The sequence below is a fragment of the Arvicanthis niloticus genome, chromosome X (assembly GCF_011762505.2).
Source record: "Arvicanthis niloticus isolate mArvNil1 chromosome X, mArvNil1.pat.X, whole genome shotgun sequence".
In the NCBI taxonomy this organism is placed as follows: domain Eukaryota; kingdom Metazoa; phylum Chordata; class Mammalia; order Rodentia; family Muridae; genus Arvicanthis; species Arvicanthis niloticus.
Genome location: NC_047679.1, coordinates 90,112,861 through 90,128,315, shown reverse-complemented (window position 1 = coordinate 90,128,315; position 15,455 = coordinate 90,112,861). Strand labels below are relative to the sequence as shown.

Genomic DNA, 15,455 nt, shown 5'->3' with positions numbered 1-15,455 from the left:
AAAGAATAAAACTCTTTCTTACATTGTTAGTGGTAAAGGACAACAACACTGCTCCATGCTGTCACCCTCAGTTCTCTGACGAGTTCCTCTAATCTTTTAAAGACCTTGACTCAGGCCCAACCGGAATTCCTGACTTTGGTGCAGAAAACATTTCAGGCAGTTTAAAATAGTTGGTGATATTATTAAAAATGTGTTTTAAAAGGTTCTCAAGAACCGAGCATCAAAATAGAGAGCATACAGCCAAATACTTGGAGACGTGGGTCTTCAAGGGAGAATCACAATGAACTGTTTTAACATGAGTCATAGAGTCATAGATACTGCTTTGGTGGCTCTCAGGTTATATCGCAAATATCATTAAGTATAGGAAGGTGACTCCCAAGCTGCCAACAGAGAAAAGCAATCAGTAGTTCTATCCAGCTGTAACATCTGTGAACCACACCAATCACCAGCACAGCAAGATATTTCTAAAGGTGCAATAGTGGCTTTTATATCTTGGGGCTATCCAACAGCCACCTAATTGGAGTTAAGTCCAGATCAATAGGAGGGAATTCTTCTCCAGCATTGTTTTTTTTTTTTTTTTTTTTTTTTTAATAAAAAATTGTATTTACTTAGAAGCATTCAGAATGTCAACAAAACAGCCCCAATTTTTTTTTTTTTTTGCAATTACAGAGTGGTATTCAGTTAACAGAACAACAATTATCTTCGTATAAGCTGCATCAGAGACAACTGAAGATGGAAAAAAACCCAAAAATAAAACCAAAAGAAAAGAAAAACAAAAACCAAACTACTGTCCCCATATATAACTAATTTGTGCTGTGCACCAACAAGAACCTGCTTTAAATTTCCATGCCAATTTACAACCCCAGGACTGTACCAGGCAAGGTTAGTGGCTATTGAAAATACCACCAGGACAGGGCTATCTAAAGACACATTCAGTAGTGTGTTAACTATACAAAAAAAGACACTGTACAGTTTAAAAACAAATTTTACACAGCCTTACATTTCAATTTTTTCTTTAAAAGGAGTGAGTTGTGTACAGGGGGGTTAAATGCTTTATAGACAAGAAAAAAACTGCGTTAGAACCAACTTATTCATCATCATCTTCATCTTCCTCTTCCTCCTCCTCTTCCTCATCCTCCTCATCATCTTCCTCTTCCTTCTTTTTCTTGCTCTTTTCAGCCTTGACTACCCCCTTTTTCGCTGCATCAGGTTTTCCTTTAGCTCTGTAGGCAGCAATATCCTTTTCATACTTCTCCTTCAGCTTGGCAGCCTTCTTCTCGTAGGGCTGCTTGTCATCCGCGGCAGTGTTGTTCCACATCTCTCCTAGTTTCTTTGCAACATCACCAATGGATAAGCCAGGATGCTCGCCTTTGATTTTTGGGCGGTACTCAGAACAGAACAGGAAGAAGGCCGAAGGAGGCCTCTTGGGTGCATTGGGGTCCTTGAACTTCTTTTTGGTCTCCCCTTTGGGAGGGATGTAGGTTTTCATTTCTCTTTCATAAGGAGCCTTGTCAGCCTTTGCCATATCTTCAAATTTCCCCTTTTCTTTAGCAGACATAGTCTTCCACCTCTCTGAGCACTTCTTGGAGAACTCTGAGAAGTTGACAGAAGCATCTGGGTGCTTCTTCTTGTGCTCCTCCCGGCAGGTTTGCACAAAGAATGCATATGAGGACATTTTGCCTCTCGGCTTCTTAGGATCTCCTTTGCCCATGTTTAGTTGGTTTTCCTCCGCGAGGCATAGAGTCGCCCAGTGCCCGTCCGGCTCTCGCTTGCCCGGCACTGTCTCTATGGAGCTCAATGTACTGCCCTTCTCCAGCATTGTAAACATAGTTAACTATTCATGGCGCTGGTGAGTCCATAGCACGTAGAGAAGAACCTACAACTTCCACTTTTTAAAAGCAGTTTACTACCAAACTGCATTATAAATACATACATACATACTACACACATACACATATAATACATACATACATACATGCATAATACATACATGTATGTATGTTATCTATCTATCTATCTATCTATCTATCTATCTATCTATCTATCTATCTATAGATCTATAGATCTATTCACTGTGCTCTCAGTACACGGTGTCCCTTCCTGACTGTACTTACCTACAGCAAGTCCGGTAATGACAAATGAAGGTTTAAAAGAATTTTGAAGGACTTTGTATGTAAAAAGTGTTCCCACATCTAACTGCACTGTGGACTCTTATCCTTAAATACTCACAGGTACTCTGATTCCGTATTGAAGAAGCTTCTTTTTACAGCAGAGGGAGATCATTACAGAAAGTGACACTGGGTTAAAATGCAGACATCAACGAATCATGGGCTGCTGCTCCCCAGTCAATATATCACAATGCCTATAATTAAGACAGAAGAGCAGGCAGAAACATTTCAAGAGCTAGAGGAACAGGACATCTGCTGTGAGATCATCTCATCTAAGACAAAAGGAGGACAAGAAGTGGGAGAAGGTAGGGAGGAGGGTTGGATAAGGGAAGCAGATGAATATGACTAAGATATAATGTGTGAAATTCTCAAATAATTAATAAAATATTGCATCTATGTGAAAAGAGAAAACTTCCCCCTTTCTATTTCTTTTGGTAAGTGAGATTACCAGGTAGCCCTGGAGATGCTGTGGATATAATTATAATCCAGTAAGTAAACCAGGAAGCCACGAGGATCCTACAAGGGTTTTGACACATGTCCTTTGCCTATAAATGAGGTTTCTGGCGATGCTCTAGAAAATGATAGGTTTACCCGTTGTCAATTGAGAAAGACCCCAAGGAGTTGTTAGTTGTGCTGGAATTCTTGTTTCATTGCTGGTTTTGACCAGACTCCTTCTGAGTGACACAATTTCCCGTCTTTATATCCTGTCAACATCACATGTAATATGTAACTCAAGTATGTTAAATACTTGAACATAATATCTCAAACTATAAAGCTCTTAGAAGAAAGCATTAAGAGAAAATAGCATGCTGTTAAATTGTGCAAGTATTTTTTTTTTAATATGTCACCAAAAACATGGGCAGAACAAGCGAGAGCGAGAGCGAGCGAGCGAGAGAGGACAGATACTGCCATGTCAATCTGAAAAGCAATGTTTGTGTAACAAGAGAAATATCTGAGTGAAAAGATGTCCAGAGATCAGGCTATGCCCTGCTCTATATTACTCCGTGTTGTATAAGACAATTATGTTTTTAGGCTCTGTCTTTCCTTGACAGCGTCTATTTCACAAGCAATGTTTGACTATATTTTAGGAACAAATACAGGCAGGATGACTCTGCATTCTGGTAGACACAGACACCCCCCCATCCCCCATTTGTCTAATAGAATCCACAAGACACAGACTGATGAATAACTTACTCTTAAAAATAAAAAGGATGCTAGCCTATAAGTTTATCTAAGTAAGTTGGGACCAGAGAGCACATGGGCATATTATCATCATATTAGGAGCATGTGAGATGGCTTGGCAGGCAAAAGCCACTAAGCTTTACCTGAGTTTGAGCCCTGGAAGTCTCACCATTAAAGAAAAGGTTTAATTTCTGATATAGCATGAACATACCCACACACATATTCCTACTGCCCCACACTCACACACTAAGTAAATAAAATCATTAAGAAAATTAAAGATAGATGACAGAGGTTCTGGTTAGTCAACAAAATGATGGACTGGGTATTAGGACTATCTTGTACCTCACGGGTACAAATTGGCATAATTATGTTCTAATTGTATTTTGAGAGAAAAGTTTCATTTTAACAGGAAGGGTGATATGTAGGAGGAGCTAAGGTGGGAGGACTACTGAGAGGAAGAGAAGGAGTAAGAAGAGGAGAAGAAGGAGAGGAGAAGCTAGGTGATGAAAGAGAGAAAGAGGGGGGAGACAGGGAGGCAGATGTTCATGTATCTCCACCAGTCAAAGATAGTTGATATATCTAGGTTGGTCAGTGGGTTACACCTCTGATTGAGCAATACCAAACTTATAAAGCCTATGATTAACATTTTAAAAAAAATGTATAAATGCAAAAAGGAAAAGGGGGCATGGGATAGGGGTTTTCTAAGAGGGGGAATGGGGAAAGGGGATGGCATCTGAAGTGTAAATAAAATATCTAATAAAAATGGGAAAAAAAGAAAATTAAAGAAAGGGAGGCAAGGATGAGTTTGTTCTACCTTATCTTTTAAACATGTGCCATGTGAGAACTCAGTGGACAATTCCACACTAAATACCAACACCTTAATCTAAGACATGATAACCTCCAACCTTGTGAAAAATAAACGTCTTTTATTCATAAATCACACATTTTATACTTTAAGACGAGGGGCTATTATTTGGAACACACAAAGAAGTCTTGGGACTCAATAGCAAAAGAACAAATACCTTGGCTAAAATTAATTAAATAATTGTTTAGACAGTCTGGCTTAGTAGTCCTGGCTGGTCTGAGACTTGCTATTTTTTTTGAGACAGGGTTTCTCTGTGTAGTCCTGGCTGTCCTGGAACTCAGTTTGTATAACAGGCTGGCCTAGAACTCAGAAATCCACCTGCCTCTGCCCCACCAAGTGCTGGGATTAAAGGCACCACCACTGCATGGTTGAGACTTGCTATTTGAATCACCTTGGATTCCAGTTGGCAGATATCCTCTGCTTCTTGCATCCACGTGCAAAAATTATGGGCATCATGGTTCTTGGCCTCATTATTTTTAAGATACAGGAAAATAGGCAGTAAGTCTATAGACTAAAGTGCCTGATAACACTGCTTGCTGAAATTAGAAAAAAAAATAGTAACAGTAGTTGGAGCTTTGAACTTGTAGGGTACAGCATATGCTTTTCTTAATTATTAATTCAGACACCAATATGTTAGGTGAACAAAGAAACAGCACCCTAACTGCACAGCTCAAGGAAGCTTAGCATTTTCGCCACAGATTGAAAACTTCCTGATACATTTTAATAATATTCACATTAAAATAACCATTCAGATCTAGATCACAATGGTTAACAGTTTTGATATTAGGATATAATATTTGATCCTGGAGATTCTTTCTTAATGGCCTTTATGAGCTGATCCACACTGCTGAAGACTGTTGTCCAGACCACAACTCAATTCTCATCTACATCAGATCACAGGAATAAGACTCCTGGCTGTGAGACATCTTATAATATTCAATGTATGCTCCCACAAGCACAAAATGTGACACTTGGCCAACAGGAGGAACTGTGAATGAAAATTCCTGAAAAGAAGCTGTGTCTGGCTGTGAACCAAAGACTGCTGGGAGGAGCCTGTGTCTGTGGACACTGGGGGACTGATTGGAATTTAAGTAATGTGGAGAGATTGGAATTTTCTAGGCTCAGAAGCTAATTACTTTATTGTGGGCTAGTTTTAGTCTTCTGAAACAGCCATTCCTTGTCCCACTGTGTATCTGAACTAACACTATAATAATACATATAAATCTCTTAGAAGTTGTTGCTATTTTTGGTTTTTCAAGACAGGGTTTCTCTGTGTAAGCCTGGCTGTCCTGGAACTCACTCTGTAGACCAGGCTGGCCTCAAACTCAGAAATCTGCCTGCCTCTGCCTCCCAAGTGCTGGGATTAAAGGTGTGTGCCACCACTGCCTGGCAGAAGTTATTAACTTTGCAGAAAACTTGCTTCCACCAACCCAAGAGCTAAGAATATCATCAGCTAATATTTTAGGCCTATAAATAATCTTCCCCCAATCTTGATGTACCTGTCTCTCTGATATATTTGATTTATCGGATGCCTTGATTTATGACATTTTTGGTGCCATAAAATTATACAAACCCTTTGAAACTGTTTCCATGTTGGAACATGGAATTTGGGGTAACCTAAATCTGTGTTTCCAGGCGACAGTTACTCAGAATAGCTCCAGAATAAACTTCTCTTATTCCTTTAAAAAAATAACAATGTTTATATTAAATACAATAGGTTCTTTTAAAAGGAGTATTGAGGTTGAGTCTAATGTTGCTGTAGAGTAGCCTTAAAGGCTCATTAAGGGAACAGTTCTGGTCAAGAATCTCTTGCCTGTGTGGAGACTTAACATTGCATTTTGACAGAGTCAACAACCTTAGGTGAGGAGACCATCCCACAGGAAGGAGAGACCACTCCTAGGAATGATGGTTCACTTTGAGCCATGCTAGAGAGTTAGGCAGGATAATTATCTCTTTAGTGAGATAGTATGATTTTTTCCTTCCCATAATTTTTTGGTCAGTCAACCTTTCTAAGTCATCAGGTGTGACTTTTCTTTTTCTGTTTCTTTCTTTCAGATGGTGGTCAGAACCTAAGTAAGTGTTGGCTGGTAACTTGGGCTTTCTTATTCTTTCTCTAAAAATCCCCATCCTCATTACGCAGATATAGCTTCCCACCACATGGTGGACCTCCATCCCTGCTTAACTCACACACCATGGCTATTTTTCCCCTGTCTTCCCGTGGACAGATGCTGAGATTTACAGTTTATGTTGCCTGACTTTTTCCCCCTTTAACGTCTAGTAAAATTCTCCTTGCGTTTCTGTTTGAGTCTATTCTTTAAATTATTTTATTAATTAATCTAAGAAGCCCCCCCCCCCCAAAGGGCCTAATTTTCCAAGTATTCTATGAAGGGCTTCCTCAAAATTTCAGTGACATTTGAGAAAGCAGAAGCAGCAGAATTGGTTCAAGTTCAGACTAACTTGGTCTGCATATGAGTTTTTGGCTGTCCAGGGCTAAATACAGAGACCCTGTATTTAAAAAAAAAAAAAAAAAAAAAAGGTTTAATGAAGAAGGGGAAAAGACATATAGAAAAGTTAAGATAGTTGGTTTTAGTTTAACTCAAATCTTGGGTTTGATAAAAGCACAATCAATTTTATTTAATGTCTTACAGTCAGAGAATATCAGTACACTTGCAGTTGACACAGATGAGGTTTTTTTTTCCTATAACTGGAATACCCTACTTTGTGCAGCCTGTCTCTCTCTCTCTCTCTCTCTCTCTCTCTCTCTCTCTCTCTCTCTCACACACACACACACACCAAATAAACAAAAAGAAAAAAGAAAAAAACAAAACCCAAACCAAACCAAACCAAACCAAACCAAAACCAAACCATACCAGTAAACAGAGACAGGGATTGACTCTTTAGGATGTGCTTATCAAGGAGACATGAATCTCATCAGGCAGTGTATTAATGATAAAAACAGAAGAGAGATTAGGGATCAGGACCTTGAATAGTCCAGTTTCTTATTATCTTTTTTTCTCCTTTTATGAAAGCTAATGAGCACTACAACGTAGTATGTGATTGAAACTGAGGTGCTTGCACACCCAGTGGGTGGAATGATCATTTCCCAGACAGGTCAGAAACCCTCCCAAAATCCTTAACCCACAGATAGGGAACTTGGATGATACCACATCTCTGGGACCTGTTTTTGTTACATGGAGCTCTGCTTTTCTTTCTCTTAAGCTTTCACCTGTGGTCCAGCAACAGCTTTCTAAATGCTCAGCCTCTCTCCCTGTTGCCCATGAAATCCAGTCTTTAAGTTTGTGATGCAAAGGACATGAAAACCACTAGGGCTCTGGGGTGGCTTTGACAGGAAATCAGAGTAGATCATGACTGAGCCTTAACATTAGTCTGATTGTCCAGTTGCAACATGTCCACCATCCGAATATGAGATCAAGAAAGGTAACTATTCTGTAGAACAACATGTTTTGAACCATGCGAGTAGCAAAGTCCATGATGCCACAGTAGGAGGGCTAACATCACATTCTGAGGTTGATTAAGTATGGAACTTCACTCTGTTCTCTGGTTTCTGGCATGATGTAATCTGTAAAAGGTCGACAAAGTCGTGCCATGACACATGGCCAACTTGCTTTACAGGTCACTTTCAGCATTTCCAATCTTGTAAAAGGGCTTCTTGTAGATTTTTATAGCTTACTTGCCCTTTCCAATGACCAGCACTGCCTGAAGTTTCACTTAAGCACATTACTCAGCTAAGCTCTCTGCCAACTTCCGGTAATGCCATTTATCACGGATCCAGCCTAGGTGTTTGCTAATTCACTCAGAATTAATTGTGCACTTTAATCATTTCCATTGAATCAGTTCCAATATCTGTAGCTTTTATAACAATAAGTACTAGCTTAGACTGATTAAAACTTCCCATCAGTTGTGTATGATGTGTTACCATAATGTTTCTCCTTAATTTTTCTTGTGTGACTCATAAATTGGGTTAGATGACAGTTTCAAAAGGAAGTAAAATGTTTCCAAGTGATATAGCTATAGCCGTGAAATAAATGTTTTTCTCTTAGGAAAAAAGTCAGATGCTTACATTCTGATTTGTTGACACAATCTAGTTATATTGACTAAAACTAATAATTACCATTTGAATATTGTTGCAAGAATCTTTATTTCCTATAAAGAGTTTTCAACTCTTTAAAATTCCAGAATATCACTCTATATTCTTTTTTTGTATATAATACTTTTAAAGTGATGAGGTCATTGTTTCCAATGATAAAAATAGTCTTCACAACTAGATAGTCAGAACCACTGTTGCCGTGTATGACAACCTGTATTTATTGTTTATTTTAGTATAATGCTAGAATGAGACAATACAAGGCTAGAAAGCTGCTTAGTTAAGTGGGGTTCTGTAAATTTTTACAAGTTACATACTCCTAAGAGGCTGTAAACACCAGGCTGTGTCTTGTTCTAAGTTGTTCAATATTGTGTAAAAGAGTGGCTTTTGGGCTGTGCCTTGCCTTAGGTGACCTGATTTCACAAGTAGCATGTGGCTTCACAGAATCAAGATAACTGTACATTCTCCTGTACATGGCCAATACCACCAGTCCTAGTCCACCTATCAGGCAGAGATTGATAAAAAAATTATGTCTTGAGGTAAAAGAAGGTATCCCTCTAGTGTGGGGCCTGACATGTGGTCTAATCTCCATTCCACCTTCACCCTTCAGTCATATACACAGGTGAGCGTGATAGACAGGCCCCAGGCCCTAGAGGGATTTACATACTAATAAGGTACCTGAAGGCCAGAGGGTGGAGTCAATTAAGCATTCCTCCTCAGCCCCTCCCCCTTCTTCCACTCCCTATTTAACTCAGGTCCACCCTGATCCAGATCTAGATCCATCCACCATCCGTTTTGGAAACCCATGGACTTTCTCGTGTGAGGAACCGTGGAGAGGCCTTTAGTCAGTGAGCAGCCGGGCCTAACTTCCAGCTGGAGGAACCCAGAGCATTCCCAGCCAACTACCCACAGACTGGCGTGAGGAACCCTGGGTTCTCCAGCCGTTTTTTTTTTACCTACACTCTAGAAACATTATCAAAGTTGATTAGGAACATAGAGGCTTATAGGTGTACTAAAAGCCTGTCAGAAAAGCCATACTTGAGAGCATATGGAACATACCAGACAAAGCATGCAGTACCTTCATCAGAATCCCATAAAAAGGACATGTGGTACTGTGATGATAAATCCCCAAATTATCATGTGATCACTGTGTGCCAATGTACCAACAGAAAACCCCTAAATGTTTCAGGGGCTTCAGTTTACCTTGCTCCCTAGTGCTGATGAGGTCTTCTTGTATTGCTGTTAATCTGTCTGTTCTTCTGTCTGGAACATGTTCTGTACCTTGATTCTACAGAAATGCATTTCTGCATCTTAACGCTATGACTTTTATAATCCGCCATCTTGCCTCTGCTGCTTGCCTCAACCCTCCCGTCCTGGCTCAAGCCTGCTACTCTACACCTTACAGCTTAGCTTAGTATCTCCATAGTTCTCCATTTAAGTTTTTAGTATTTGTTTTAGATTTTGGTGGGGGAGGGTTGAGGCAGTCTTACTATATATATCTCAGGCTGGTCCATATGTTAGAGACTTATTCTCCAGAGCGACACTACCGGGAGAGAGAAGCATAGTAAGAGGTCTTTGGAAGAGTGCTCTCAAAGAAGGTTGGAGGACCCTAGTCTCTTCTTTTTATTTTTCTTTGTTTCCTGGCTCATGAAATGAACCATTCACATCCAATCTCACCACAATACGTTGTGCTGTCTCATTAGATGTCCAAGAAGTAGGGCCAACCAATCTTAGACCAGAAACTCTGGAACCATGAGTCAAAACCTTTTTCTCTCAATAGGTCAGATGCCTCAGTTAATTTGTTAGCTTCTAATCTGACTAATACCATTCGTTTGAAGCGGGGTCTCACTGTGCAGTCCTAGTTGGCCAGGAACTTGTATTTAGGGTTGGTTTTAAATTCATAGAGATACTCTTGCCTCTGCCTCCCTAATGCTGGAACTAAAAGCATGTATGCCCAGTATTATCTATTCTTTTTATCCCAAGATTACCTTAAATACCCCCATGTAGCTGAGAATGACCTTGAATTTTTTGATCCCTTGGCCTCCAGGTGTCACTGCTAAAATTACTGATATTCTCCGTTATGCTCAGGTATGCACAGGTAGTGATCAGTCCTACGGTTTGTGTATGCTAAATTAGCATTCTCACAAGTGAGCCATATCCCCACACCCTGACTAATACAATGCTGTCTTCAGTGCATCTTCTTTGTGATACTCTGAGTATTTATTTATTTTCTAGTATTTAAGGTGTTATAGAATCATTTTGTATTAAAAATTTCAGGAAAACTTAAGAGAAAAAAGTGCTTAAATGTTATGGTTTGGGAGCTCTAGTTAAATGCTGTACTAGAACTATGCAATGGTATTGTGAATTTTTTGAAATGTGTAAGTAATACCACAATAAGACTTGTATTAAAATTTCATTCTTAGAGCATTGTGTTAACAGGATAATCAACCCATTAATATTTATTGTAGTTATGATATAGTTGGACTTAGGGCTGCTGTTTGTTGTGGGGTGCTTCTGAGAAGAGTCATGAAGGCCTTGTAACATGCTGCCAGTACTACCTGTTAGATGTATTCTCATTGAAATTTGTATTTTATTTTGTCTTTTCTACCCAAATAAATAATCATTTCCCCCTGTTTATTTAAACTCTTACTCTATTTGCAGTAATTCAATTTTTTATGTTTTGTTTAAAAACTGCATATACAGACTAAATAAGTAGTAAGATAAAATGCACTCCCTTTCAGAAAACAAGTTAGTGTGATTGGATTGTAGTTTTACTAAACTGTTCCCATAAGAAAATTACTCTGCAGTTATTACTGTTAATCCATGAAACCAACAAACCAGCCCAGTTCAGCATTTTTTCCAGTCTTCTCTTATAGCACTTCTGATAGTGTACATTGGTGGTTGGAAATCTTGTCTCATTGTTTAGTTTTAAGATGGACGATCCTGAAGGAGACAGACCAAATCATAGTACTGTTTCTACAGGGACTTGTCCTTTGTTAGAGCCATTTATCAATATTTATTGAATAATTCTAGGAATACATGGCAAAAGTAAGTGCTATTTAAAAACATTTATAAACATTTAAAAAGTAACCAGTGCCTCCCTTTAAATTATTTTATTTATTTACATTTCAGCCGTTGGTCCCCATCCCAATCCCCACTCCCACAGTTCCTCATCACAATCCCCCTCCTCCTTGTCTCAGAGAGGGTGCTCCCGCCATCTCTTTCCCTGGGGCTTCAAGTCTCTTAAGGATTAGGCACATCTTTTCCCACTGAGGCCAAACCAGGCAGTCCTCTGCTATATATGTGCAGAGGGCCTTGGACCAGCTCCTGTATGCTGCCTGGTTGGTGGCTCAGTCTCTAGGAGCTCCTAGGAGTCCGGGTTATTTGACATTGCTGGTCTTCCTATGGGGTTGCCCTCCCCTTTGGCTCCTTCAATCCTTCCCCTATTTCCTCTGTAGGGGTCCTCAACTTCAGTCCAATGGTAGGATGTAAGTATCTGCATCTGTCTCAGTCAGCTGCTGGTAGAGCCTCTTGGAGGGCAGCCATGCTAGGCTCCTGTCTGTAAGCATATCAGTAATAGTGTCAGGCCTTGGTGCTCTATCATGAGATGGATCCCAAGGTGGGCCAGTCACTGGGTCACTGGACCACCTTTTCTTCAATCTTTTCTCCAGTTTTGCCCCTGAAGTTCTTTTAAACAGGAACAATTCTGGGTCACATGTCTTAAGAATTCTTAAGAAGGAAGGACTGTATGGTTAGAAGACCTCAGACAACAATTAATAAAGTTATCAGTCTGTTTTCTGTTACCAAAATGAAATTCTGTTGGGATAATTTTATAAAGAAAAGGGAACTTAAAAAAAAAAAAAAAGAAAATTTGACTGTAGATTGGTAACCCTGTCCCTTCACTTGAGGCCCTGTCTATCTACTGGAGGTGGACTCTTCCAGTTCCCTCTCCCCACTGTTGGGCATTTTGGCTAAGGTCACCCCCATTGAATCCTGGGGGTGTCTCACCTCCCATGTCTCTGGTACTTTCTAGAGGGTTTCCCCACCTCCCATTCCCCAAGGCTTTAGATTTCCATTCATTCTGCTGGTCCTCTGGGCTTCTTTCCTGTTCCTGCCCACAATACCTCATCCTATTTCCCTTTTCCCTTCTCTTTGCCTTCTCCCACTCAGAGCTCTCCCTCCCGCTGCCTCCTGTGGTTATTCTGTTCCTCTTTCTAAATGAGACTGAAGCATCATCACTTAGGCCTTCCTTCTTGTTAAATTTCTTATAGTCTGTGGGATGTATCATGGGTATTCTGTACTTTTTGGCTAATATCAATTATCAGTGAGTATATACCATGCATGTCCTTTTGGGTCTGGGTTACCTCAGGATATTTTCTAGTTCCATCCATTTGCCTGCAAAATTCATGATGTCCTCATTTTTTAATAGCTGAACAGTATTCCATTATATAAATAAACCTCATTTTGTATATCCATTCTTTGGTTGAGGGATATCTGGGTTGTTTCCAGCTTCTGGCTATCACAAATAATGCTGCCATGAACACAGTGGAGCATGTGCCCCTGTGGCATGGTGGGGCATCTTTTGGGTATATGACCAAGAGTAGTATAGCTGGGTCTTCAGGTAGAACTATTACCAGTTTTCTGAGGAACCACCAGATTGATTTTCAGAGTGGTTGTACCAGTTTACAATCCCACCAGCAATGGAGGAGTGTTCCTCTTTCTCCACATCCTTGTCAGTATGTGCTGTCACTTGAATTTTTGATGTTAGCCATTCTGATTGGCACTCCTGCTTTTAAAGAGTAGCTATCATTGGTACCTTTTGATTCCTAAGAGCTATATCATTCACCTAAATGTTATAGGAACAGAAATGGAGGGGTTTTTGTGCAATCAATTGGTATACATACAATGCTGCTTAAATGCCTTAAAGATTATCTGAAAGCAGAGTTCTCGTTTCTTCCTTTTTGAAAATAAACACCACATATAGTATCAAATGTTACGGTGTTAAATGACTGAACAAGACAAATTGAAGGTTAGAGAAAGAGAACTTAATGAATATGAAATAAGACATATTACATGTCAATGGGATTCTAACTTTAACATATGGTGATTTAGTTTGAGATAGACTGCCCGCTTGTTATCAATATGAGAGAAGCCATGGTGCATGCTTGCTCTAATCATCTCTGCTTCTCACGACAAAATGTTATAGTCTAAGTGGTTTAAATGATGTGAATTAGTTTAGTACAATTCTGAAAGCTGGAAGTCCAATATTAAGATGCTAACCAATTCAGTTCCCTGGTGATGGTTCGCTTCCTAGGTTTCCGACAGTGGTCTTGTTTTTTTTTTCTGTACACACAGTTGGTGGAATCATGATGGAGTGGAGAGTGAGAAGAGAGTCGAGAGATCTGCTTTATTGTACAAAGGCATTCGTATTAAAAGTTCCCTACTGTCATGACATCATTTAAACCAAATTACTTCCTAAAAGTGATGTTTCTAAAAATTCATCAAATTTGGGGATAATACTTTGACATGCAAATTCTGAGGAGGCCATAGTTCAATTATAGCTGTGCTCTAAATGTTTTTGCAACCCAACCGATTGAGAAAATATGTATTTATTCAGTGAGCAAGCATTTATGGAGCCTCTATTAGGTGCTGCATTTTATTCTAGACTTTCAGGGGAATAGCAGTAAATAAAAACAGCCCACAGTCTCTGTCTTCACAGAAGTTTTGTTCTCATCTTTATGTGTGGGTTTAGCTCCTCTGTAAGTCCTTTGCTATGGGACTTATGCTTCTTTCTGGCATGTTTCTAAGTAGAGCTATATGATATTATATGTATGTACGCATATATATATATATTTCCTTTAGTGATCAAGTGGCAATACCCTGTAAGGAAAGACAATGACCCTTTTGTGATAAGACTCATTTTTATTGATACTATGAATTGAATTACACTGTCAAGTAAATAAGGAAAAGGTATTTTTTTCTTTTAAAAATAGTTTCGTAATGATGTTTTTTTCTTTTGTGACATGGGCTCATGCAAACCAGGCTGGCCTCAGAATCTCTATGTAGCTGAATAATATTGAATGTTATCCTGATCATACTTCCTGAGTGTTGGAATTAGAGTCAGGCACTACCACCCTTAGTTTATCTGTTGTGTGGGATTTAACTCACAGCTTTATGCATGTTAGGTAAGAACGTGATCAATTGAGCTGTAGTTCTAGCCTTTCTGATTGATCTTGAGGCTCTTACCTCTATAGGACTGAGTATAAATGATGATGGTGATAGTGAGGGTGGTGGTGATGATGATGATGACTACAATGATGAAAGTTATCCTTTCATGTCTTATGAAACCAGGTACAAAATAATTCTAATGAATGGGAAGTGAAGTACAGGTGCTGCAAGTTGGGTAGCATGTGAGGGAAACAACCCCTTTCTTCCTCTCATTATCAGCGTGAAAGGACTATGTTGTTCTTTTTAATTTTACAGAGTTGGGGACATTACTTAATTCCATTATTTTATCTAGAAAATATTCAAATATACAGATAAAAATGTGAATGAATATTCTATACTGCACTACAAATGTTCTGTAATTGATATTTTCCTTTCCCTGATTTATCACATGCTCTTCCATTTATCCATCACTCAGGAGGTAAGTATTTCAAGTACTTTTTCCCTCAATAGGATTACCACATCAGGTTCAAAAAAGGACCTCTTGATTGTTACAACTTTGTACCATGTTCAGCTTTGAATTTAATCTTTTTCATGTGACAAATTGAGTTTAGTTTTCAAATGCTGATAATTCTGTAAAGAGTAATCTTTCCTATTAAGCTCCTGTCTAATTGAGGAGGATTAACTTGGTTGAAAGGCTTCTGGTGGCTTATTTATTTAAACATTTTTTTACAATTGCCCAGCAGGTGTCCAGAAGCTCAGATAACCCACGAATCCCATTCATCTTAATAAGATATGCTTATAATAATAATTCTATTAAATGTCACTTCTTATCCTTGGGCTTTCTTGATTTAATCCAGAATGAGTCTATTGCTGCCAGCATCTTTTGTGGACTGTACATGTTAAATTAATTACAAGCCTGGAAACACGATTATCTCTATTCATGGTTGACTTGATCTTTGTCCTTTTC

At 39.1% G+C, this 15,455-nt stretch overlaps 1 pseudogene; it reads right to left on the bottom strand.

Annotated features, from left to right (window-relative positions):
* Positions 1-676: 676 nt before the first annotated feature.
* On the bottom strand, positions 677-1,770 carry LOC117694617 (high mobility group protein B1 pseudogene; annotated as a pseudogene).
* Between the last annotated feature and the right edge of the window lie 13,685 nt (positions 1,771-15,455).